This window comes from Schistocerca americana, chromosome 6 (assembly GCF_021461395.2).
Source record: "Schistocerca americana isolate TAMUIC-IGC-003095 chromosome 6, iqSchAmer2.1, whole genome shotgun sequence".
In the NCBI taxonomy this organism is placed as follows: Eukaryota; Metazoa; Arthropoda; class Insecta; order Orthoptera; family Acrididae; genus Schistocerca; species Schistocerca americana.
The window spans coordinates 617,188,540-617,214,878 of NC_060124.1; positions in this window are offsets into that span (position 1 = coordinate 617,188,540).

The window sequence follows — 26,339 nt, forward strand, 5'->3', positions numbered from 1 at the left end:
TTCTTTTGAAGAAAAATTTCAGTAAATTCACAGAAAAAAGGAATATTATTATTTGCAATGCAGTTCCTCCAAGCCGTGCGCAGAAATAAGAGCAGAAATTTGACATCCAGTTATTCTGAGGTAAGACTTTAATTATGATTGTTTTACACAGGGCCAAAGACCGATGTTTCGGTTTAATTGAATTTTCTTGTCACTGAATGGACTTTAATTTTTTGGTGAAGAATTTATATTTGAGTCAGAATGCGAATTTCACATTTTTGTTCCCATTGTCAGTACATTTCATTGTGGGCAGGTTACGCATAGAGCAATGACCATTAGCATTCTTAAATAATATTGTCATTCATGTAAATTTTTGTGGGGAGGTTACACTCGGCTCCCATTTCTATTAAGTATTGTCATTCTTTTTTCCTTTAAAATTACGGTGGGGAGGTTACAACCTTCACATTGACGATGAAACACAGAAATCGCATCGGAATGAAATACAAAAGGCAAACTGCCGCGTAAGTACAAGAATAGAGACTCGTCTTACAGTCGGTGTTTTGAGCATTCCCTGTGAGACCAGTATTAGTTTCCGATACACCACTGAAGGTTCAATGTGTTCCTTGGACCTTCACATTGACGATGAAACACAGAAATCGCATCGGAATTAAATACAAAAGCCACAATGCCGCCTTAAGTACAAGAATAGAGACTCTTCTTACAGTCGGTGCTTTGAGCATTCCCTGTGAGACAAGTATTAGTTTCCGATACACAACTGCAGGCACAATGTATTCCTTGGAACTTCACATTGACGATGAAACACAGAAATCGCATCGGAATTAAATTCAAAAGGCACAATGCCGCCTTAAGTACAAGAATAGAGACCCTTCTTACAGTTGGTGCTTTGAGCAATCCCTGTGAGACCAGTATTAGTTTCCGATACACCACTGCAGGTTAAATATATCCCTTGGACCTTCACATTGACGATCAGACACAGAAATCGCATCGGAATTAAATTCAAAAGGCACAATGCCGCCTTAAGTACAAGAATAGAGAAAATTCTTACAGTCGGTGCTTTGAGCATTCCCTGTGAGACCTGTATTAGTTTCCGATACACCACTGCAGGTTCAATGTATTCCACGGACTTTCACATTGACGATGAAACACAGAAATCGCATCGGAATTAAGTACAAAAGGCACAATGCCGCCTTATGTAGAAGAATAGAGACTCTTCTTACGGTCGGTGCTTTGATCATTCCCTGTGAGACCAGTATTAGTTTCCAATACACCACTGCAGGTACAATATATTCCTTGGACCTTCACATTGGCGATGAAACACAGAAATCGCATCGGAATTAAATACAAAAGGCACAATGCCGCCTTAAGTACAAGAATAGAGACCCTTCTTACAGTCGGTGCTTTGAGCATTCCCTGTGAGACCAGTATTAGTTTCCGAAACACCACTGCAGGTTCAATGGATTCCTTGGACCTTCACATTGACGATGAAACACAGAAATCGCATCGGAATGAAATACAAAAGGCAAACTGCCGCGTAAGTACAAGAATACAGACTCTTCTTACAGTCGGTGTTTTGCGCATTCCCTGTGAGACCAGTATTACTTTCCGATACACTACTGCAGGTTTGATGTATTCCTTGGACCTTCACATTGACGATGCAACACAGAAATCGCATCGGAATTAAATACAAAAGGCACAAAGCCGCCTTAAGAACAAGAATAGAGACTCTTCTTACAGTCGGTGTTTTGAGCATTCCCTGTTAGACCAGTATTAGTTTCCGATACACCACTGCAGGTTCAATGTATTCCTTGGACATACACATTGACGATGGAACAGTGAAATTACATCGGAATTAAATACAAAAGGCACAATGCCGCCTTGAGTGCAAGAATAGAGACTCTTCTTACAGTCGGTGCTTTGAGCATTCCCTGTGAGACCAGAATTAGTTTCCGATACACCACTCGAGGTTCAATGTATTCCTTGGACCTTCACATTGACGATGAAATACAGAAATCGCATCGGAAAGAAATACAAATAGCAAACTGCCGCGTAAGTACAAGAATAGAGACTCGTCTTACAGTCGGAGTCTTGAGCATTCCCTGTGAGACCAGTATTAGTTTCCGATACACCACTGCTGGTTAAATTTATCCCTTGAACCCCCACATTGACGATGACACACAGAAATCGCATCGGAATTAAATTCAAAAGGCACAATGCCGCCTTAAGTACAAAAATAGAGACCATTCTTACATTCGGTGCTTTGAGCATTCCCTGTGAGACCAGTATTAGTTTCCGATACACCACTGCAGGTTCAATGTGTTCCTTGGACCTTCACATTGACGATGAACCAAAGAAATCGCATCGGAATTAAGAACAAAAGGCACAATGCCGCCTTATGTACAAGAATAGAGACTCTTCTTACGGTCGGTGGTTTGAGCATTCCCTGTGATACCAGTATTAGTTTCCGATACACCACTGCACGTATAATGTATTCCTTGGACCTTCACATTGACGAAGAAACACGGAAATTGCATCGGAATTAAATACAAAAGGCACAATGCCGCCTTAAGTACAAGAATAGAGACTCTTCTTACGTTCGGTGCTTTGAGCATTCCCTGTGATACCAGTATTAATTTCCGATACACCACTACAAGTTCAATGTATTCCTTGGTCCTTCACATTGACGATGAAATACAGAAATCGAATCGGAATTAAATACAAAAGGCACAATGCTGCCTTAAGTACAAGAATATAGACTCTTCTTACAATCGGTGATTTGAGGATTCCCAGTGAGACCAGTAATACTTTCTGATACACCACAGCAGGTTCAACGTATTCCTTGCACATACGCATTGACGATGAAACACCGAAATTACATCGGAATTAAATACAAAAGGCACAATGCCGCCTTAAGTGCAAGAAGAGTGAGACTTCTTAGAGTCTGTGATTTGTTCCTTTCCTGTGAGACCAGTTTTAGTTTCCGATACACCACTGCAGGTGCAATGTATTCCTTGGACCTTCACATTGACGATGAAACACAGAAATCGCATCGGAATTAAATACAAATTGCTGAATGCCGCCTTCAGTACAAGATTAGAGACTCTTCTTACAGTCGGTGCTTTGAGCATTCCGTGTGAGACCAGAACTATTTTCCGATACACCACTGCAGGTTCAAACTATTCCTTGGACATACACATTGACGATGAAACACAGAAATCGCATCGGAATTAAATACAAAAGGCACAATGCCGCCTTAAGTACAGGAATAGAGACTCTTCTTAAAGTCGGTGATTTGAGCATCTCCTATGAGACCAGTATTAGTTTCCGATACACCACTGCAGGTTCAATGTATTCCTTCGACCTTCACATTGACGATGAAACACAGAAATCGCATCTGAATTAAATACAAAAGGCACAATGCCGCCTTAAGTACAAGAATAGAAACTCTTCTTACAGTCGGTGTTTGAGCATTCCCCTGTGAGACCAGTATTAGTTTCCGATACACCACTGCAGGTTCAATGTATTCCTAGGACCTTCACATTGACGAAGAAACACAGAAATCGCATCGGAGTTAAATACAAAAGGCACAATGCCGTCTTAAGTACAAGAATAGACCCTCTTCTTAAAGTCGGTGCCATGCGCATTCCCTGTGAGTCCAGTATTAGTTCCGATACACCACTGCAGGTACAATGTATTCCTTGGACCTTCACATTGACGATGAAACACAGAAATCGCATCGGAGTTAAATACAAAAGGCCCAATGCCGCCTTAAGTACAAGATTAGAGACTCTTCTTACAGTTGGTGCTTTGAGCATTCCCTGTGAGACCAGTATTAGTTTCTGAGACACCACTGCAGGTTCTATGTATTCCTTGGACCTTCACATTGACGATGAAACACAGAAATCGCATCGGAGTTAAATACAAAAGGTACAATGCCGCCTTAAGTACAAGAATAGAGACTCTTCTTACAGTCGGTGCTTTAAGCATTCCCTGTGAGACCAGTATTAGTTTCCGATACACCACTGCAGTTTCAATGTAGTCCTTGGACATACACATGGACGATGGAACACTGAAGTTACATCGGAATTAAATGCAAAAGGCACAATGCCGCCTTGTGTGCAAGAATAGAGACTCTTCTTACAGCCGGTGATTTGAGCATTCCCTGCGAGACCAGTATTTGTTTCCGATACACCACTGCAAGTTCAATGTATTCCTTGGACCTTCACATTGACGATGAAACACAGAAATCGCATCGGAATTAAATACAAAAGGCACAATGCCGCCTTAAGTACAAGAATAGAAACTCTTCTTACAGTCGGTGCTTTGAGCATTCCCTGTGAGACCAGTATTAGTTTCCGATACACCACTGCAGGTTCAATGTATTCCTAGGACCTTCACATTGACGAAGAAACACAGAAATCGCATCGGAGTTAAATACAAAAGGCACAATGCCGTCTTAAGTACAAGAATAGAGCCTCTTCTTACAGTCGGTGCCATGAGCATTCCCTGTGAGACCAGTATTAGTTCCGATACACCACTGCAGGTTCAATGTATTCCTTGGACCTTCACATTGACGATGAAACACAGAAATCGCATCGGAATTAAATACAAAATTCCCAATGCCGCCTTAAGTACAAGAATAGAGACTCTTCTTACAGTAGGTGCTTTGAGCATTCCCTGTGAGACCAGTATTAGTTTCTGAGACACCACTGCAGGTTCAATGTATTCCTTGGACATTCACATTGACGATGAAACACAGAAATCGCATCGGAGTTAAATACAAAAGGCACAATGCCGCCTTAAGTACAAGAATAGAGACTCTTCTTACAGTCGGTGTTTTGAGCATTCCCGGTGAGAACAGTTTTAGTTTCCGATACACCACTGCCGGTTCATTGCATTCCTTGGACCTTCACACTGACGATGAAACACAGAAATCACATCGGAATTAAGAATAAAAGGCGCAATGCCGCCTTAAGTACAACAATAGAGACTCTTCTTACAGTCGGTGCTTTGAGCATTCCCTGTGAGACCAATATTAGTTTCTGATAGACCACTGCAGGGTCAATGTATTCCTTGGACCTTCATATTGACGATGAAACACAGAAATCGCATCGGAATTAAATACAAAAGGTACAATGCCGCCTTAGGTACAAGAATAGAAACTCTTCTTACAGTCGGTGCTTTGAGCATTCCCTGTGAGAGCAGTGTTAGTTTCTGATACAACACTGCAGGTTCAATCTATTCCTTGGACCTTCACATTGACGATGAAACACAGAAATCGCATCGGAATTAAATTCAAAAGGCACTATGCCATCTTAAGTACAAGAATAGAGACTCTTCTTACAGTCGGTGCTTTGAGCATTCCCTGTGAGACCAGTATTAGTTTCCGATTGACCACTGCAGGTTCAATTTATTCCTAGGACCTTCACATTGACGAAGAAACACAGAAATCGCATCGGAATTAAATACAAAAGGCAAAATGCCGCCTTAAGTACAAGAACACAGACTCTTCTTACAGTCGGTGCATTGCGCATTCCCTGTGAGACCAGTATTAGTTTCCGATACACCACTGCGGGTTTAATGTATTCCATGGACATACACATTAACGATGAAACACTGAAATTACATCGGAATTAAATACAAAAGACTCAATGCCGCCTTAAGTACAAGAAGAGTGAGAGTTCTTAGAGTCTGTGATTTTATCCTTTCCTGTGAGACCAGTATTAGTTTCCGCTACATCACTGCAGGTTCAATGTATTCATTGGTCCTTCATATTGACGATTAAATACAGAAATAGAATCGGAATTAAATACAAAAGGCACATTGCCGCCTTAAGTACAAGAATATAGACTCTTCTTACATTCGGTGATTTGATCATTCCCTGTGAGACCAGTATTAGTTTCCGATACACCACTGCAGGTTCAATGTATTCCTTGGACCTTCACATTGACGATGAAACACAGAAATCGCATCGGAATTAAATACAAAAGGCGCAATGCCGCGTAAAGTACCAGAATAGAGACCCTTCTTACAGTCGGTGCTTTGAGCATTCCCTGTAAGACCAGAATTAGTTTCCGATACACCACTCCAGGTTCAATGTATTTCTTGGACTTTCACATTGACGATGAGATACAGAATTCGCTTCGGAATGAAATACAAAAGGCAAACTGCCGCGTAAGTACAAGAATAGAGGCTCTTCTTACAGTCGGTGCTTTCAGCATTCCCTGTGAGACCAGTATTAGTGTCCGATAAACCTCAGCAGGTTCAATGTATTCCTAGGAACTTCACATGGACGTTGAAACACAGAAATCGCATCGGAATTAAATACAAAAGGCACAATGTCGCCTTAAGTACAAGAATAGAGACTATTCTTACTGTCGGTGCTTTGAGCATTCCCTGTGAGACCAGTATTAGTTTCCGATACACCACTGCAGGTTCAATGTAATCCTAGGACCTTCACATTGACGATGAAACACAGAAATCACATCGGAATTAAATACAAAAGGCACAATGTCGCCTTAAGTACAAGAATAGAGACTCTTCTTACAGTCGGTGCTTTGAGCATTCCCTGTGAGACCAGTATTAGTTTCCGATACACCACTCCAGTTTCAATGTATTCCTTGGATATTCACATTGACGATGAAACACAGAAATCGCATCGAAATGAAATACAAAAGGCAAACTGCCGCGTAAGTACAAGAATAGATACTCTTCTTACAGTCGGTGCTTTCAGCATTCCCTGTGAGACCAGTATTAGTTTCCGATACACCTCAGCAGGTTCAATGTATTCCTAGGACCTTCACATTGACGATGAAACACAGAAATCGCATCTGAATTAATTACAAAAGGCACATTGTCGCCTTAAGTACAAGAATAGAGACTCTTCTTACAGTCGGTGCTTTGAGCATTCCCTGTGAGACCAGTATTAGTTTCCGATACACCACTCCAGGTTCAGTGTATTCCTAGGACATTCACATTGACGAAGAAAGACAGAAAACGCATCGGAATGAAATACAAAAGGCAAACTGCCGCGTAAGTACACGAATAGAGACTCTTCTTACAGTCGGTGCTTTCAGCATTCCCTGTGAGACCAGTATTAGTTTCCGATACACCTCAGCAGGCTCAATGTATTCCTAGGACCTTCACATTGACGATAAAACACAGAAATCGCATCTGGATTAAATACAAAAGGCACAATGTCGCCTTAAGTACAAGAATAGAGACTCTTCTTACAGTCGGAGCTTTGAGCATTCCCTGTGAGACCAGTATTAGTTTCCGATACACCTCAGCAGGTTCAATGTATTCCTAGGACCTTCACATTGACGATGAAACCCAGAAATCACATCGGAATTAAATACAAAAGGCACAATGCCGTCCTAAGTACAAGAATGGAGACTCTTCTTACAGTCGGTGCTTTCAGCATTCCCTGTGAGACCAGTATTGGTTTCCGATACACCACAGCAGGTTCAATGTATTCCTAGGACCTTCACATTGACGATTAAACACAGAAATCGCATCGGAATTAAATACAAAAGGCACAATGTCGCCTTAAGTACAAGAATAGAGACTCTTCTTACAGTCGGTGCTTTGAGCATCCCCTGTGAGACCAGTATTAGTTTCCGATACACCACTGCATGTTCAATGTATTCCTTGGACCTTCACATTCACGATGAAACACAGAAATCGCATCGGAATTAAATACAAAATCCGCAATGCCGCCTTAAGTACAAGAATAGAGACTCTTCTTACAGTCGGTGCTTTGAGCATTCCGTTTGAGACCAGTATTTGTTTTTGATACACCACTGCAGGTTCAATATATTCCTTGGACCTTCACATTGACGATGAAACACAGAAATCGCATCGGAATTAATTACAAAAGGCACAATGCCGTCATAAGTACAAGAATAGATACTCTTCTTACAGTCGTTGATTTGAGCATTCCCTGTGAGACCAGTATTAGTTTCCGATACACCACTGCAGGTTCAATGTATTCCTTGGACCTTCACATTGACGATGAAACACAGAAATCGCATCGGAATTAAATACAAAAGTTGCAATGCCGCATTAAGTACAAGAATAGAGACTTTTCTTACAGTCGGTGTTTTGAGCACTCCCTGTGAGACCAGTATTAGTTTCCGATATACCACTGCAGGTTCAATGTATTCCTTGCTCCTACACATTGACGATGAAACACAGAAATCGCATCGGAATTAAAAACAAAAGGCGCATTGCCGCCTTAAGTACAAGAATAGAGACTCTTCTTACAGTCGGTGCTTTGGGCATTCCCTGTGAGACCAGTATTAGTTTCTGATACACCACTGCAGGTTCAATGTATTCCTTGGACCTTCACATTGACGATGAAACAATGAAATCGCATCGGAATTAAATACAAAAGTCGCAATGCCGCCTTAAGTACAAGAATAGAGACTCTTCTTACAGTCGGTGCTTTGGGCATTCCCTGTGAGACCAGTATTAGTTTCTGATACACCACTGCAGGTTCAATGTATTCCTAGGACCTTCACATTGACGATGAAACACAGAAATCGCATCGGAATTAAATACAAAAGACGCAATGTCGCCTTAAGTACAAGAATAGAGACTCTTCTTATAGTCGGTGCTTTGAGCATTCCCTGTGAGACCAGTATTAGTTTCCGATACACCACTTCAGGTTCAATGTATTACTTGGACCTTCACATTGACGACGAACCACCGAAATCGCATCGGAATGAAATACAAAAGGTGCAATGCCGCCTTAAGTACAAGAATAGATACTCTTCTTAGTGTCGATGATTTGAGCATTCCCTGTGAGACCAGTATTAGTTTCCGATACACCACTGCAGGTTCAATGTATTCCTTGGACCTTCACATTGACGATGAAACACAGAAATCGCATCGGAATTAATTACAAAAGTTGCAATGCCGCCTTAAGTACAAGAATAGAGACTCTTCTTACAGTCGGTGCATTGAGCATTCCCTTTGAGACCAGTATTAGTTTCTGATACACCACTGCAGGTTCAATGTATTCCTTGGACCTTCACATTGACGATGAAACACAGAAATCGAATCGGAATTAAATACAAAAGGCTCAATGCCGTCTTAAGTACAAGAATAGAGACTCTTCTTACAGTTGGTGCTATGAGCATTCCCTGTGAGACCAGTATTAGTTTACGATACACCACTGAAGGTTCAATGTATTCCTTGGACCTTCACATTGACGATGAAACACAGAAATCGCATCGGAATTAAATACAAAAGGCACAATGCCGTCTTAAGTACAAGAATAGAGACTCTTCCTACAGTCGGTGCTTTCAGCATTCCCTGTGAGACCAGTATTAGTTTCCGATACACCTCAGCAGGTTCATTGTATTCCTAGGACCTTCACATTGACGATGAAACACAGAAATCGCATCGGAATTAAATACAAAAGGCACAATGTCGCCTTAAGTACAAGAATAGAGACTCTTCTTATAGTCGGTGCTTTGAGCATTCCCTTCGAGACCAGTATTAGTTTCCGATACACCACTGCAGGTTCAAAGTATTCCTTGGACCTTCACATTGACGACGAACCACAGAAATCGCATCGGAATTAAATACAAAAGGTGCAATGCCGCCTTAAGTACAAGAATAGAGACTCTTCTTACAGTCGGTGCTTTGAGCATTCCCTGTGAGACCAGTATTAGTTTCCGATACACCACTGCAGGTTCAATGTATTCCTTGCACCTTCACATTGTCGATGAAACACAGAAATCGCGTCGGAATTAAATACAAAAGGCGCAATGCCGCCCGAAGTACAAGGATAGAGACTCTTCTTACAGTCGGTGCTTTGAGCATTACCTTTGAGACCAGTAGTAGTTTCTGATACACCACTGCAGGTTCAATGTATTCCTTGGACCTTCACATTGACGATGAAACACAGAAATCGCATCGGAATTAAATACAAAAGGCGAAATGGCGCCTTAAGTACGAGAATAGAGACTCTTCTTACAGTCGGTGCTTTGAGCATTCCCTGTGAGACCGGTATTAGTTTCTGATACACCACTGCTGGTTCAATGTATTCCTTGGACCTTCACATTGACGATGAAACGCAGAAATCGCATCGGAATTAATTACAAAAGGCACAATGCCGTCATGAGTACAAGAATAGAGACTCTTCTTACAGTCGGTGCTTTGAGCATTCCCTGTGAGACCAGTATTAGATTCCGAGACACCACTGCAGGTTCAATGTATTCCTTGGACCTTCACATTGACGATGAAACACAGAAATCGCATCGGAAGTAAATACAAAAGGTGCAATGCCGCCTTAAGTATAAGAATAGAGACTCTTCTTACAGTCGGTGCTTTGAGCATTCCCTGTGAGACCAGTATTAGTTTCCGATACACCACTGCAGGTTCAATGTATTCCTTGCACCTTCACATTGACGATGAAACACAGAAATTGCATCGGAATTAAATTCAAAAGGCGCAATGCCGCCTTAAGTACAAGAATAGAGACTCTTCTTACAGTCGGTGCTTTGAGCATTCCCTGTGAGACCAGAATTAGTTTCCGATACACCACTCCAGGTTCAATGTATTCCTTGGACATTCACATTAACGATGAATCACGGATATCGCATCTGAATGAAATAAAAAAGGCAAACTGCCGCGTAAGTACAAGAATAGAGACTTTTCTTACAGTCGGTGCTTTCAGAATTCCCTGTTAGACCAGTATTAGCTTCCGATACACCTCTGCAGGTTCAATGTATTCCTAGGACCTTCACATTGACGGTGAAACACAGAAATCGCATCGGAATTAAATACAAAAGGCACAATGTCACCTTAAGTACAAGAATAGAGACTCTTCTTACGGTCGGTGCTTTGAGCATTCCCTGTGAGACCAGTATTAGTTTCCGATACACCACTGCAGGTTCAATGTATTCCTTGGACCTTCACATTGACGATGAAACACAGAAATCGCATCGGAATTAAATACAAAAGGCACAATGCCGTCTTAAGTACAAGAATAGAGACTCTTCTTACAGTCGGTGCTTTCAGCATTCCCTGTGAGACCAGTAATAGTTTCCGATACACCTCAGCAGGTTCAATGTATTCCTAGGCCTTCACATTGACGATGAAACACAGAAATCGCATCGGAATTAAATACAAAGGGCACAATGTCGTCTTAAGTACAAGAATAGAGACTCTTCTTACAGTCGGTGCTTTGAACATTCCCTGTGAGTTCAGTATTAGTTTCCGATACACCACTGCAGGTTCAATGTATTCCTTGGACATTCACATTGACGATGAAACACAGAAATCGCATCGGAATGAAATACAAAAGGCAAACTGCCGCGTAAGTACAAGAATAGAGACTCTTCATACAGTCGGTGCTTTCAGCTTTCCCTGTGAGACCAGTATTAGTTTCCGATACACCTCAGCAGGTTCAATGTATTCCTAGGACATTGACATTGATGATGAAACACAGTAATCGCATCGGTATTAAATACAAAAAGCACAATGTCGCCTTAAGTACAAGAATAGAGACTCTTCTTACAGTCGGTGCTTTGAGCACTCCCTGTGAGACCAGAATTAGTTTCCGACAGACCACTCCAGGTTCAATGTATTCCTTGGACCTTCACATTGACGATGAAACACAGAAATCGCATCGGAATTAAATACAAAAGGCACAATGTCGCCTTAAGTACAAGAATAGTGACTCTTCTTACAGTCGGTGCTTTGAGCATACCCTGTGAGACCAGTATTAGTTTCCGATACACCACAGCAGGTTCAATGTAATCCTTGGACCTTCACATTGACGATGAAACACAGAAATCGCATCGGAATGAAATACAAAAGGCAAACTGCCGCATAAGTACAAGAATGGAGACTCTTCTTACAGTCGGTGCTTTCAGCATTCCCTGTGAGACCAGTATTAGTTTCCGATACACCTCAGCAGGTTCAATGTATTCCTAGGACCTTCACATTGACGATGAAACACAGAAATCGCATCGGAATTAAATACAAAAGGAGCAATGCTGCCTTAAGTACAAGAATAGAGACTCTTCTTACAGTCGGTGCTTTGAGCATTCCCTGTGAGACCAGTATTAGTTTTCGATACACCACTGCAGGTTCAATGTATTCCTTGCACCTTCACATTGACAATGAAACACAGAAATCGCGTCGGAATTAAATACAAAAGGCGCAATGCCGCCTTAAGTACAAGAATAGAGACTCTTCTTACAGTCGGTGCTTTGAGCATTCCCTTTGAGACCAGTAGTAGTTTCTGATACACCACTGCAGGTTCAATGTATTCCCGGGACCTTCACATTGACGATGAAACATAGAAATCGCATCGGAATTAATTACAAAAGGCACAATGCCGTCATAAGTACAAGAATAGAGACTCTTCTTAAAGTCGGTGCTTTGAGCATTCCCTGTGAGACCAGTATTAGATTCCGATACACCACTGCAGGTTCAATGTATTCCTTGGACCTTCACATTGACGATGAAACACAGAAATCGCATCGGAATTAAATACAAAAGGTGCAATGCCGCCTTAAATTCAAGAATAGAGACTCTTCTTACAGTCGGTGCTTTGAGCATTCCCTGTGAGACCAGAATTAGTTTCCGATACACCACTCCAGGTTCAATGTATTCCTTGGACATTCACATTAACGATGAAACACGCATATCGCATCGGAAAGAAATAAAAAAGGCAAACTGCCGCGTAAGTACAAGAATAGAGACTCTTCTTACAGTCGGTGCTTTCAGAATTCCCTGTGAGACCCGTATTAGCTTCCGATACACCTCAGCAGGTTCAATGTATTCCTAGGACCTTCACATTGACGGTAAAACACAGACATCGAATCGGAATTAAATACAAAAGGCACAATGTCGCCTTAAGTACAAGAATAGAGATTCTTCATACAGTCGGTGCTTTGAGCATTCCCTGTGAGACCAGTATTAGTTTCCGATACACCTTAGCAGGTTCAATGTATTCCTAGGACCTTCACATTGACGATGAAACACAGAAATCGCATCGGAATTAAATTCAAAGGGCACAATGTCGACTTAAGTACAAGAATAGAGACTCTTCTTACAGTCGGTGCTTTGAGCATTCCCTGTGAGACCAGTATTAGTTTCCGATACACCACTGCAGGTTCAATGTATTCCTTGGACCTTCACATTGACGATGAAACACAGAAATCGCATCGGAATTAAATACAAAAGTTGCAATGCCGCATTAAGTACAAGAATAGAGACTTTTCTTACAGTCGGTGTTTTGAGCACTCCCTGTCAGACCAGTATTAGTTTCCGATATACCACTGCAGGTTCAATGTATTCCTTGCTCCTACACATTGACGATGAAACACAGAAATCGCATCGGAATTAAATACAAAAGGCGCATTGCCGCCTTAAGTACAAGAATAGAGACTCTTCTTACAGTCGGTGCTTTGGGCATTCCCTGTGAGACCAGTATTAGTTTCTGATACACCACTGCAGGTTCAATGTATTCTTTGGACCTTCATATTGACGATGAAACACAGAAATCGCATCGGAATTAAATACAAAAGTCGCAATGCCGCCTTAAGTACAAGAATAGAGACTCTTCTTACAGTCGGTGCTTTGGGCATTCCCTGTGAGACCAGTATTAGTTTCTGATACACCACTGCAGGTTCAATGTATTCCTTGGACCTTCACATTGACGATGAAACACAGAAATCGCATCGGAATTAAATACAAAAGACGCAATGCCACCTTAAGTACAAGAATAGAGACTCTTCATACAGTCGGTGCTTTGAGCATTCCCTGTGAGACCAGTATTAGTTTCCCATACACCACTGCAGGTTCAATGTATTCCTTGGACCTTCACATTGACAGTGAAACGCAGAAATCGCATCGGAATTAAATACAAAAGACACAATGCCGTCTTAAGTACAAGAATAGAGACTCTTCCTACAGTCGGTGCTTTCAGCATTCCCTGTGAGACCAGTATTAGTTTCCGATACACCTCAGCAGATTCAATGTATTCCTAGGACCTTCACATTGACGATGAAACACAGAAATGGCATCGGAATTAAATACAAAAGGCACAATGTCGCCTTAAGTACAAGAATAGAGACTCTTCTTATAGTCGGTGCTTTGAGCATTCCCTGTGAGACCAGTATTAGTTTCCGATACACCACTTCAGGTTCAATGTATTACTTGGACCTTCACATTGACGACGAACCACCGAAAACGCATCGGAATGAAATACAAAAGGTGCAATGCCGCCTTAAGTACAAGAATAGATACTCTTCTTACAGTTGGTGCTATGAGCATTCCCTGTGAGACCAGTATTAGTTTACGATACACCACTGAAGGTTCAATGTATTCCTTGGACCTTCACATTGACGATGAAACACAGAAATCGCATCGGAATTAAATACAAAAGGCACAATGCCGTCTTAAGTACAAGAATAGAGACTCTTCCTACAGTCGGTGCTTTCAGCATTCCCTGTGAGACCAGTATTAGTTTCCGATACACCTCAGCAGGTTCATTGTATTCCTAGGACCTTCACATTGACGATGAAACACAGAAATCGCATCGGAATTAAATACAAAAGGCACAATGTCGCCTTAAGTACAAGAATAGAGACTCTTCTTATAGTCGGTGCTTTGAGCATTCCCTTCGAGACCAGTATTAGTTTCCGATACACCACTGCAGGTTAAATGTATTCCTTGGACCTTCACATTGACGACGAACCACAGAAATCGCATCGGAATTAAATACAAAAGGTGCAATGCCGCCTTAAGTACAAGAATAGAGACTCTTCTTACAGTCGGTGCTTTGAGCACTCCCTGTGAGACCAGTATTAGTTTCCGATACACCACTGCAGGTTCAATGTATTCTTTGCACCTTCACATTGTCGATGAAACACAGAAATCGCGTCGGAATTAAATACAAAAGGCGCAATGCCGCCCGAAGTACAAGAATAGAGACTCTTCTTACAGTCGGTGCTTTGAGCATTACCTTTGAGACCAGTAGTAGTTTCTGATACACCACTGCAGGTTCAATGTATTCCTTGGACCTTCACATTGACGATGAAACACAGAAATCGCATCGGAATTAAATACAAAAGGCGAAATGCCGCCTTAAGTACGAGAATAGAGACTCTTCTTACAGTCGGTGCTTTGAGCATTCCCTGTGAGACCAGTATTAGTTTCTGATACACCACTGCTGGTTCAATGTATTCCTTGGACCTTCACATTGACGATGAAACGCAGAAATCGCATCGGAATTAATTACAAAAGGCACAATGCCGTCATAAGTACAAGAATAGAGACTCTTCTTACAGTCGGTGCTTTGAGCATTCCCTGTGAGACCAGTATTAGATTCCGAGACACCACTGCAGGTTCAATGTATTCCTTGGACCTTCACATTGACGATGAAACACAGAAATCGCATCGGAAGTAAATACAAAAGGTGCAATGCCGCCTTAAGTATAAGAATAGAGACTCTTCTTACAGTCGGTGCTTTGAGCATTCCCTGTGAGACCAGTATTAGTTTCCGATACACCACTGCAGGTTCGATGTATTCCTTGCACCTTCAGATTGACGATGAAACACAGAAATTGCATCGGAATTAAATTCAAAAGGCGCAATGCCGCCTTAAGTACAAGAATAGAGACTCTTCTTACAGTCGGTGCTTTGAGCATTCCCTGTGAGACCAGAATTAGTTTCCGATACACCACTCCAGGTTCAATGTATTCCTTGGACATTCACATTAACGATGAATCACGGATATCGCATCTGAATGAAATAAAAAAGGCAAACTGCCGCGTAAGTACAAGAATAGAGACTTTTCTTACAGTCGGTGCTTTCAGAATTCCCTGTGAGACCAGTATTAGCTTCCGATACACCTCTGCAGGTTCAATGTATTCCTAGGACCTTCACATTGACGGTGAAACACAGAAATCGCATCGGAATTAAATACAAAAGGCACATTGTCACCTTAAGTACAAGAATAGAGACTCTTCTTACAGTCGGTGCTTTGAGCATTCCCTGTGAGACCAGTATTAGTTTCCGATACACCACTGCAGGTTCAATGTATTCCTTGGACCTTCACATTGACGATGAAACACAGAAATCGCATCGGAATTAAATACAAAAGGCACAATGCCGTCTTAAGTACAAGAATAGAGACTCTTCTTACAGTCGGTGCTTTGAACATTCCCTGTGAGTTCAGTATTAGTTTCCGATACACCATTGCAGGTTCAATGTATTCCTTGGACATTCACATTGACGATGAAACACAGAAATCGCATCGGAATGAAATACAAAAGGCAAACTGCCGCGTAAGTACAAGAATAGAGACTCTTCATACAGTCGGTGCTTTCAGCTTTCCCTGTGAGACCAGTATTAGATTCCGATACACCTCAGCAGGTTCAATGTATTCCTAGGACATTGACATTGATGATGAAACACAGTAATCGCATCGGTATTAAATACAAAAAGCACAATGTCGCCTTAAGTACAAGAATAGAGACTCTTCTTACAGTCGGTGCTTTGAGCACTCCCTGTGAGACCAGAATTAGTTTCCGACAGACCACTCCAGGTTCAATGTATTCCTTGGACCTTCACATTGACGATGAAACTCAGAAATCGCATCGGAATTAAATACAAAAGGCGCAATGCCGCCATAAGTACTAGAATAGAGACTCTTCTTACAGTCGGTGCTTTGAGCTTTCCCTGTGAGACCAGTATTAGTTTCCGATACACCTCAGTAGGTTCAATGTATTACTAGGAGGTTCACATTGACGATGAAACACAGAAATCGCATCGGAATTAAATACAAAAGGCTCAATGCCGTCTTAAGTACAAGAATAGGGACTCTTCTTACAGTTGGTGCTATGAGCATTCCCTGTGAGACCAGTTTTAGTTTCCGATACACCACTGCAGGTTCAATGTATTCCTTGGACCTTCACATTGACGACGAAACACAGAAATCGCATCGGAATTAAATACAAAAGGAGCAATGCTGCCTTAAGTACAAGAATAGAGACTCTTCTTACAGTCGGTGCTTTGAGCATTCCCTGTGAGACCAGTATTAGTTTTCGATACACCACTGCAGGTTCAATGTATTCCTTGCACCTTCACATTGACAATGAAACACAGAAATCGCGTCGGAATTAAATACAAAAGGCGCAATGCCGCCTTAAGTACAAGAATAGAGACTCTTCTTACAGTCGGTGCTTTGAGCATTCCCTTTGAGACCAGTAGTAGTTTCTGATACACCACTGCAGGTTCAATGTATTCCCGGGACCTTCACATTGACGATGAAACATAGAAATCGCATCGGAATTAATTACAAAAGGCACAATGCCGTCATAAGTACAAGAATAGAGACTCTTCTTAAAGTCGGTGCTTTGAGCATTCCCTGTGAGACCAGTATTAGATTCCGATACACCACTGCAGGTTCAATGTATTCCTTGGACCTTCACATTGACGATGAAACACAGAAATCGCATCGGAATTAAATACAAAAGGTGCAATGCCGCCTTAAATTCAAGAATAGAGACTCTTCTTACAGTCGGTGCTTTGAGCATTCCCTGTGAGACCAGAATTAGTTTCCGATACACCACTCCAGGTTCAATGTATTCCTTGGACATTCACATTAACGATGAAACACGCATATCGCATCGGAAAGAAATAAAAAAGGCAAACTGCCGCGTAAGTACAAGAATAGAGACTCTTCTTACAGTCGGTGCTTTCAGAATTCCCTGTGAGACCCGTATTAGCTTCCGATACACCTCAGCAGGTTCAATGTATTCCTAGGACCTTCACATTGACGGTAAAACACAGACATCGAATCGGAATTAAATACAAAAGGCACAATGTCGCCTTAAGTACAAGAATAGAGATTCTTCATACAGTCGGTGCTTTGAGCATTCCCTGTGAGACCAGTATTAGTTTCCGATACACCTTAGCAGGTTCAATGTATTCCTAGGACCTTCACATTGGCGATGAAACACAGAAATCGCATCGGAATTAAATTCAAAGGGCACAATGTCGACTTAAGTACAAGAATAGAGACTCTTCTTACAGTCGGTGCTTTGAGCATTCCCTGTGAGACCAGTATTAGTATCCGATACACCACTCCAGGTTCAATGTATTCCTTGGACCTTCACATTGACGATGAAACACAGAAATCGCATCGGAATGAAACACAAAACGCAAACTGCCGCGTAAGTACAAGAATAGAGACTCTTCTTACAGTCGGTGCTTTAAGCATTCCCTGTGAGACCTGTATTAGTTTCCGATACACCTCAGCAGGTACAATGTATTCGTAGGACCTTCACATTGACGATGAAACACAGAAATCGCATCGGAATTAAATACAAAAGGCACAATGTCGCCTTAAGTACAAGAATAGTGACTCCTCGTACAGTCGGTGCTTTGAGCGTAGTCTGTGAGACCAGTATTAGTTTCCGTTACACCACTGCAGGTTCAATGTATTACTTTGGACATACACATTAACGATGAAACACAGATATCGCATCGGAATGTAATACAAAAGGCAAACTGCCGCGTAAGTACAAGAATAGAGACTCTTCATACAGTCGGTGCTTTCAGAATTCCCTGTGAGGCCAGTATTAGCTTCCGATACACCTCTGCAGGTTCAATGTATTCCTAGGACCTTCACATTGACGGTGAAACACAGAAATCGCATCGGAATTAAATACAAAAGGCACAATGCCGTCTTAAGTACAAGAAAAGAGACTCTTCTTACAGTCGGTGCTTTCAGCATTCCCTGTGAGACCAGTATTAGTTTCCGATACACCTCAGCAGGTTCAATGTATTCCTAGGACCTTCACCTTGACGATGAAACACAGAAATCGCATCGGATATAAATACGAAAGGCACAATGCCACCTTAATTACAAGAATAGAGACTCTTCCTTCAGTCGGTGCTTTGATCATTCCCTGTGAGACCAGTATTAGTTTCTGATACACCACTGCTGGTTCAATGTATTCCTTGGACCTTCACATTGACGATGAAATGCAGAAATCGCATCGGAATTAATTACAAAAGGCACAATGCCGTCATAAGTACAAGAATAGAGACTCTTCTTACAGTCGGTGCTTTGAGCATTCCCTGTGAGACCAGTATTAGAATCCGATACACCACTGCAGGTTCAATGTATTCCTTGGACCTTCACATTGACGATGAAACACAGAAATCGCATCGGAATTAAATACAAAAGGTGCAATGCCGCCTTAAGTACAAGAATAGAGACTCTTCTTACAGTCGGTGCTTTGAGCATTCCCTGTGAGACCAGTATTAGCTTCCGATACACCACTGCAGGTTCAATGTATTCCTTGCACCTTCACATTGACGATGAAACACAGAAATTGCATCGGAATTAAATTCTAAATGCGCAATGCCGCCTTAAGTACAAGAATAGAGACTCTTCTTACAGTCGGTGCTTTGAGCATTCCCTGTGAGACCAGAATTAGTTTCCGATACACCACTCCAGGTTCAATGTATTCCTTGGACATTCACATTAACGATGAAACACGGATATCGCATCGGAATTAAATAAAAATGGCAAACTGCCGCGTAAGTACAAGAATAGAGACTTTTCTTACAGTCCGTGCTTTGAGCATTCCCTGTGAGACCAGTATTAGTTTCCGATACACCACTGCAGGTTCAATGTATTCCTTGGACCTTCACATTGACGATGAAACACAGAAATCGCATCGGAATTAAATACAAAAGGCACAATGCCGTCTTAAGTACAAGAATAGAGACTCTTCTTACAGTCGGTGTTTTCAGCATTCCCTGTGAGACCAGTATTAGTTTCCGATACACCTCAGCAGGTTCAATGTATTCCTAGGACCTTCACATTGACGATGAAACACAGAAATCGCATCGGAATTAAATACAAAGGGCACAATGTCGTCTTAAGTACAAGAATAGAGACTCTTCTTACAGTCGGTGCTTTGAACATTCCCTGTGAGACCAGTATTAGTTTCCGATACACCACTGCAGGTTCAATGTATTCCTTGGACATTCACATTGACGATGAAACACAGAAATCGCATCGGAATGAAATACAAAAGGCAAACTGCCGCGTAAGTACAAGAATAGAGACTCTTCATACAGTCGGTGCTTTCAGCTTTCCCTGTGAGACCAGTATTAGTTTCCGATACACCTCAGCAAGTTCAATGTATTCCTAGGACCTTCACATTGACGATGAAACACAGAAATCGCATCGGAATTAAATACAAAGGGCACAATGTCGTCTTAAGTACAAGAATAGAGACTCTTCTTACAGTCGGTGCTTTGAACATTCCCTGTGAGACCAGTATTAGTTTCCGATACACCACTGCAGGTTCAATGTATTCCTTGGACATTCACATTGACGATGAAACACAGAAATCGCATCGGAATGAAATACAAAAGGCAAACTGCCGCGTAAGTACAAGAATAGAGACTCTTCATACAGTCGGTGCTTTCAGCTTTCCCTGTGAGACCAGTATTAGTTTCCGATACACCTCAGCAGGTTCAATGTATTCCTAGGACATCGACATTGACGATGAAACACAGAAATCGCATCGGAATTATATACAAAAAGCACAATGTCGCCTTAAGTACAAGAATAGAGACTCTTCTTACAGTCGGTGCTTTGAGCATTCCCTGTGAGACCAGAATTAGTTTCCGATAGACCACTCCAGGTTCAATGTATTCCTTGGACCTTAAAAAAGACGATGAAACACAGAAATCGCATAGGAATGAAACACAAAAGGCACAATGTCGCCTTAAGTACAAGAATAGTGACTCTTCTTACAGTCGGTGCTTTGAGCATAGCCTGTGAGACCAGTATTAGTTTCCGATACACCACTGCAGGTTCAATGTAATCCTTGGACCTTCACATTGACGATGAAACACAGAAATCGCATCGGAATGAAATACAAAAGGCAAACTGCCGCATAAGTACAAGAATGGAGACTCTTCTTACAGTCGGTGCTTTCAGCATTCCCTGTGAGACCAGTATTAGTTTCCGATACACCTCAGCAGGTTCAATGTATTCCTAGGACCTTCACATTGACGATGAAACACAGAAATCGCATCGGAAATAAATACAAAAGGCTCAATGCCGTCTTAAGTACAAGAATAGAGACTCTTCTTACAGTTGGTGCTATGAGCATTCCCTGTGAGACCAGTTTTAGTTTCCGATACACCACTGCAGTTTCAATGTATTCCTTGGACCTTCTCATTGACAATGAAACACAGAAATCGCGTCGGAATTAAATACAAAAGGCGCAATGCCGCCTTAAGTACAAGAATAGAGACTCTTCTTACAGTCGGCGCTTTGAGCATTCCCTGTGAGACCAGAATTAGTTTCCGATAGACCACTCCAGGTTCAATGTATTCCTTGGACCTTCACAAAGACGATGAAACACAGAAATCGCATAGGAATGAAATACAAAAGGCAAACTGCCGCGTAAGTACAAGAATAGAGACTCTTCTTACAGTCGGTGCTTTCAACATTCCCTGTGAGACCAGTATTAGTTTCCGATACACCTCAGCAGGTTCAGTGTATTCGTAGGACCTGCACATTGACGATGAAACACAGAAATCGCATCGGAATTAAATACAAAAGGCACAATGTCGCCTTAAGTACAAGAATAGTGACTCTTCTTACAGTCGGTGCTTTGAGCATACCCTGTGAGACCAGTATTAGTTTCCGATACACCACTGCAGGTTCAATGTAATCCTTGGACCTTCACATTGACGATGAAACACAGAAATCGCATCGGAATGAAATACAAAAGGCAAACTGCCGCATAAGTACAAGAATGGAGACTCTTCTTACAGTCGGTGCTTTCAGCATTCCCTGTGAGACCAGTATTAGTTTCCGATACACCTCAGCAGGTTCAATGTATTCCTAGGACCTTCACATTGACGATGAAACACAGAAATCGCATCGGAATTAAATACAAAAGGCGCAATGCCGCCATAACTACTAGAATAGAGACTCTTCTTACAGTCGGTGCTTTGAGCTTTCCCTGTGAGACCAGTATTATTTTCCGATACACCTCAGCAGGTTCAATGTATTCCTAGGACCTTCACATTGCCGATGAAACACAGAAATCGCATCGGAATTAAATACAAAAGGCTCAATGCCGTCTTAAGTACAAGAATAGAGACTCTTCTTACAGTTGGTGCTATGAGCATTCCCTGTGAGACCAGTTTTAGTTTCCGATTCACCACTGCAGGTTCAATGTATTCCTTGGACCTTCACATTGACGATGAAACACAGAAATCGCATCGGAATTAAATACAAAAGAAGCAATGCCGCCTTAAGTACAAGTATAGAGACTCTTCTTACAGTCGGTGCTTTGAGCATTCCCTGTGAGACCAGAATTAGTTTCCGATACACCACTCCAGGTTCAATGTATTCCTTGGATATTCACATTAACGATGAAACATGGATATCGCATCGGAATGAAATAAAAAAGGCAAACTGCCGCGTAAGTACAAGAATAGAGACTCTTCTTACAGTCGGTGCTTTCAGAACTCCCTGTGAGACCAGTATTAGCTTCCGATACACCTCAGCAGGTTCAATGTATTCCTAGGACCTTCACATTGACGGTAAAACACAGAAATCGAATCGGAATTAAATACAAAAGGCACAATGTCGCCTTAAGTACAAGAATAGAGATTCTTCTTACAGTCGGTGCTTTGAGCATTCCCTGTGAGACCAGTATTAGTTTCCGATACACCACTGCAGGTTCAGTGTATTCCTTGGACCTTCACATTGACGATGAAACACAGAAATCGCATCGGAATTAAATACAAAAGGCACAATGCCGTCTTAAGTACATAAATAGAGACTCTTCTTACAGTCGGTGCTTTCAGCAGTCCCTGTGAGACAAGTATTAGTTTCCGATACACCTTAGCAGGTTCAATGTATTCCTAGGACCTTCACATTGACGATGAAACACAGAAATCGCATCCGAATTAAATTCAAAGGGCACAATGTCGACTTAAGTACAAGAATAGAGACTCTTCTTACAGTCGGTGCTTTGAGCATTCCCTGTGAGACCAGTATTAGTATCCGATAAACCACTCCAGGTTCAATGTATTCCTTGGACCTTCACATTGACGATGAAACACAGAAATCGCATCGGAATGAAACACAAAATGCAAACTGCCGCGTAAGTACAAGAATAGAGACTCTTCTTACAGTCGGTGTTTCAGCATTCCCTGTGAGACCTGTATTAGTTCCCGATACACCTCAGCAGGTTCAATGTATTCGTAGGACCTTCACATTGACGATGAAACACAGAAATCGCATCGGAATTAAATACAAAAGGCACAATGTCGCCTTAAGTACAAGAATAGTGACTCTTCTTACAGTCGGTGCTTAAGCATACCCTGTGAGACCAGTATTAGTTTCCGTTACACCACTGCAGGACCAACGTAATCCTTGGACCTTCACATTGACGATGAAACACAGAAATTGCATCGGAAATAAATACAATTCAAACTGCCGCATAAGTACAAGAATAGAGACTCTTCTTACAGTCGGTGCTTTGAGCATTCCCTGTGAGACCAGAATTAGTTTCCGATACACCACTCCAGGTTCAATGTATTCCTTGGACATTCACATTGACGATGAAACACAGAAATCGCATCGGAATTAAATACAAAAGGCACAATGCCGTCTTAAGTACAAGAATAGAGACTCTTCTTACAGTCGGTGCTTTCAGCTTTCCCTGTGAGACCAGTATTAGTTTCCGACACACCTCAGCAGGTTCAATGTACTCCTAGGACCTTCACATTGACGATGAAACACAGAAATCGCATCGGAAATAAATACAAAAGGCACAATGCCACCTTAAGTACAAGAATAGAGACTCTTCTTAGAGTCGGTGCTTTGAGCATTCCCTGTGGGACCAGTATTAGTTTCCGATACACCACTGCACGTTCAATGTATTCCTTGGACCTTCACATTGACGATGAAACACAGAAATAGCATCGGAATTAAATACAAAAGGTGCAATGCCACCTTATGTACAAGAAAGAGACTCTTCTTACAGTAGGTGCTTTGAGCATTCCCTGTGAGACCAGTATTAGATTCCAATACACCACTGCAGGTTCAATGTATTCCTTGCAACTTCACATTGACGATGAAACACAGAAATCGCATCGGAATTAAATACAAAAGGCGCAATGCCGCCTTAAGTACAAGAATAGAGACTCTTCTTACAGTCGGTGCTTTGAGCATTCCCTGTGAGACCAGAATTAGTTTCCGATACACCACTCCAGGTTCAATGTATTCCTTGGACATTCACATTAACGATGAAACACAGACATCGCATCGGAATGAAATACAAAAGGCAAACTGCCGCGTAAGTACAAGAATAGAGACTCTTCTTACAGTCGGTGCTTTCAGAATTCCCTGTGAGACCAGTATTAGCTTCCGATACACCTCTGCAGGTTCAATGTATTCCTAGGACCTTCACATTGACGGTGAAACACAGAAATCGCATCGGAATTACATACAAAAGGCACAATGCCGTCTTAAGTACAAGAAAAGAGACTCTTCTTACAGTCGGTGCTTTCAGCATTCCCTGTGAGACCAGTATTAGTTTCCGATACACCTCAGCAGGTTCAATGTATTCCTAGGACCTTCACATTGACGATGAAACACAGAAATCGCATCGGAAATAAATACGAAAGGCACAATGCCACCTTAATTACAAGAATAGAGACTCTTCCTTCAGTCGGTGCTTTGAGCATTCCCCGTGAGACCAGTATTAGTTTCCGATACACCACTCCAGTTTCAATGTATTTCTTTGACCTTCACATTGACGTTGAAACACAGAAATCGCATCGGAATTAAATACAAAAGGCGCAATGCCGCCTTCAGTACAAGAATAGAGACTCTTCTTACAGTCGGTGCTTTGAGCATTCCCTGTGAGACCAGTATTAGTTTCTGATACACCACTGCAGGTTCAATGTATTCCTTGGACCTTCACATTGACGATGAAACACAGAAATCGCATCGGAATTAATTACAAAAGGCACAATGCCGTCATAGGTACAAGAATAGAGACTCTCCTTACAGTCGGTGTTTTGAGCATTCCCTGTGAGACCAGTATTAGTTTCCGATACACCTCGGCAGGTTCAATGTATTCCTAGAACCTTCACATTGACGATGAAACACAGAAATCGCATCGGAATTAAATACAAAAGGCAAACTGCCGCGTAAGTACAAGAATAGAGACTCTTCTTACAGTCGGTGCTTTGAGCATTCCCTGTGAGACCAGAATTAGTTTCCGATACACCACTCCAGGTTCAATGTATTCCTTGGATATTCACATTAACGATGAAACACGGATATCGCATCGGAATGAAATAAAAAAGGCAAACTGCCGCGTAAGTACAAGAATAGAGACTCTTCCTACAGTCGGTGCTTTCAGAACTCCCTGTGAGACCAGTATTAGCTTCCGATACACCTCAGCAGGTTCAATGTATTCCTAGGACCTTCACATTGACGGTAAAACACAGAAATCGAATCGGAATTAAATACAAATGGCACAATGTCGCCTTAAGTACAAGAATAGGGATTCTTGTTACAGTCGGTGCTTTGAGCATTCCCTGTGAGACCAGTATTAGTTTCCGATACACCACAACAGGTTCAGTGTATTCCTTGGACCTTCACATTGACGATGAAACACAAAAATCGCATCGGAATTAAATACAAAAGGCACAATGCCGTCTTAAGTACATAAATAGAGACTCTTCTTACAGTCGGTGCTTTCAGCATTCCCTGTGAGACCAGTATTAGTTTCCGATACACCTTAGCAGGTTCAATGTATTCCTAGGACCTTCACATTGACGATGAAACACAGAAATAGCATCGGAATTAAATACAAAAGGTGCAATGCCACCTTAAGTACAAGAAAGAGACTCTTCTTACAGTCGGTGCTTTGAGCATTCCCTGTGAGACCAGTATTAGATTCCAATACACCACTGCAGGTTCAATGTATTCCTTTGCAACTTCACATTGACGATGAAACACAGAAATCGCATCGGAATTAAATACAAAAGGCGCAATGCCACCTTAAGTACAAGAATAGAGACTCTTCTTACAGTCGGTGCTTTGAGCATTCCCTGTGAGACCAGTATTAGTTTCTGATACACCACTGCAGGTTCAATGTATTCCTTGGACCTTCACATTGACGATGAAACACAGAAATCGCATCGGAATTAATTACAAAAGGCACAATGCCGTCATAAGTACAAGAATAGAGACTCTCCTTACAGTCGGTGCTTTGAGCATTCCCTGTGAGACCAGTATTAGTTTC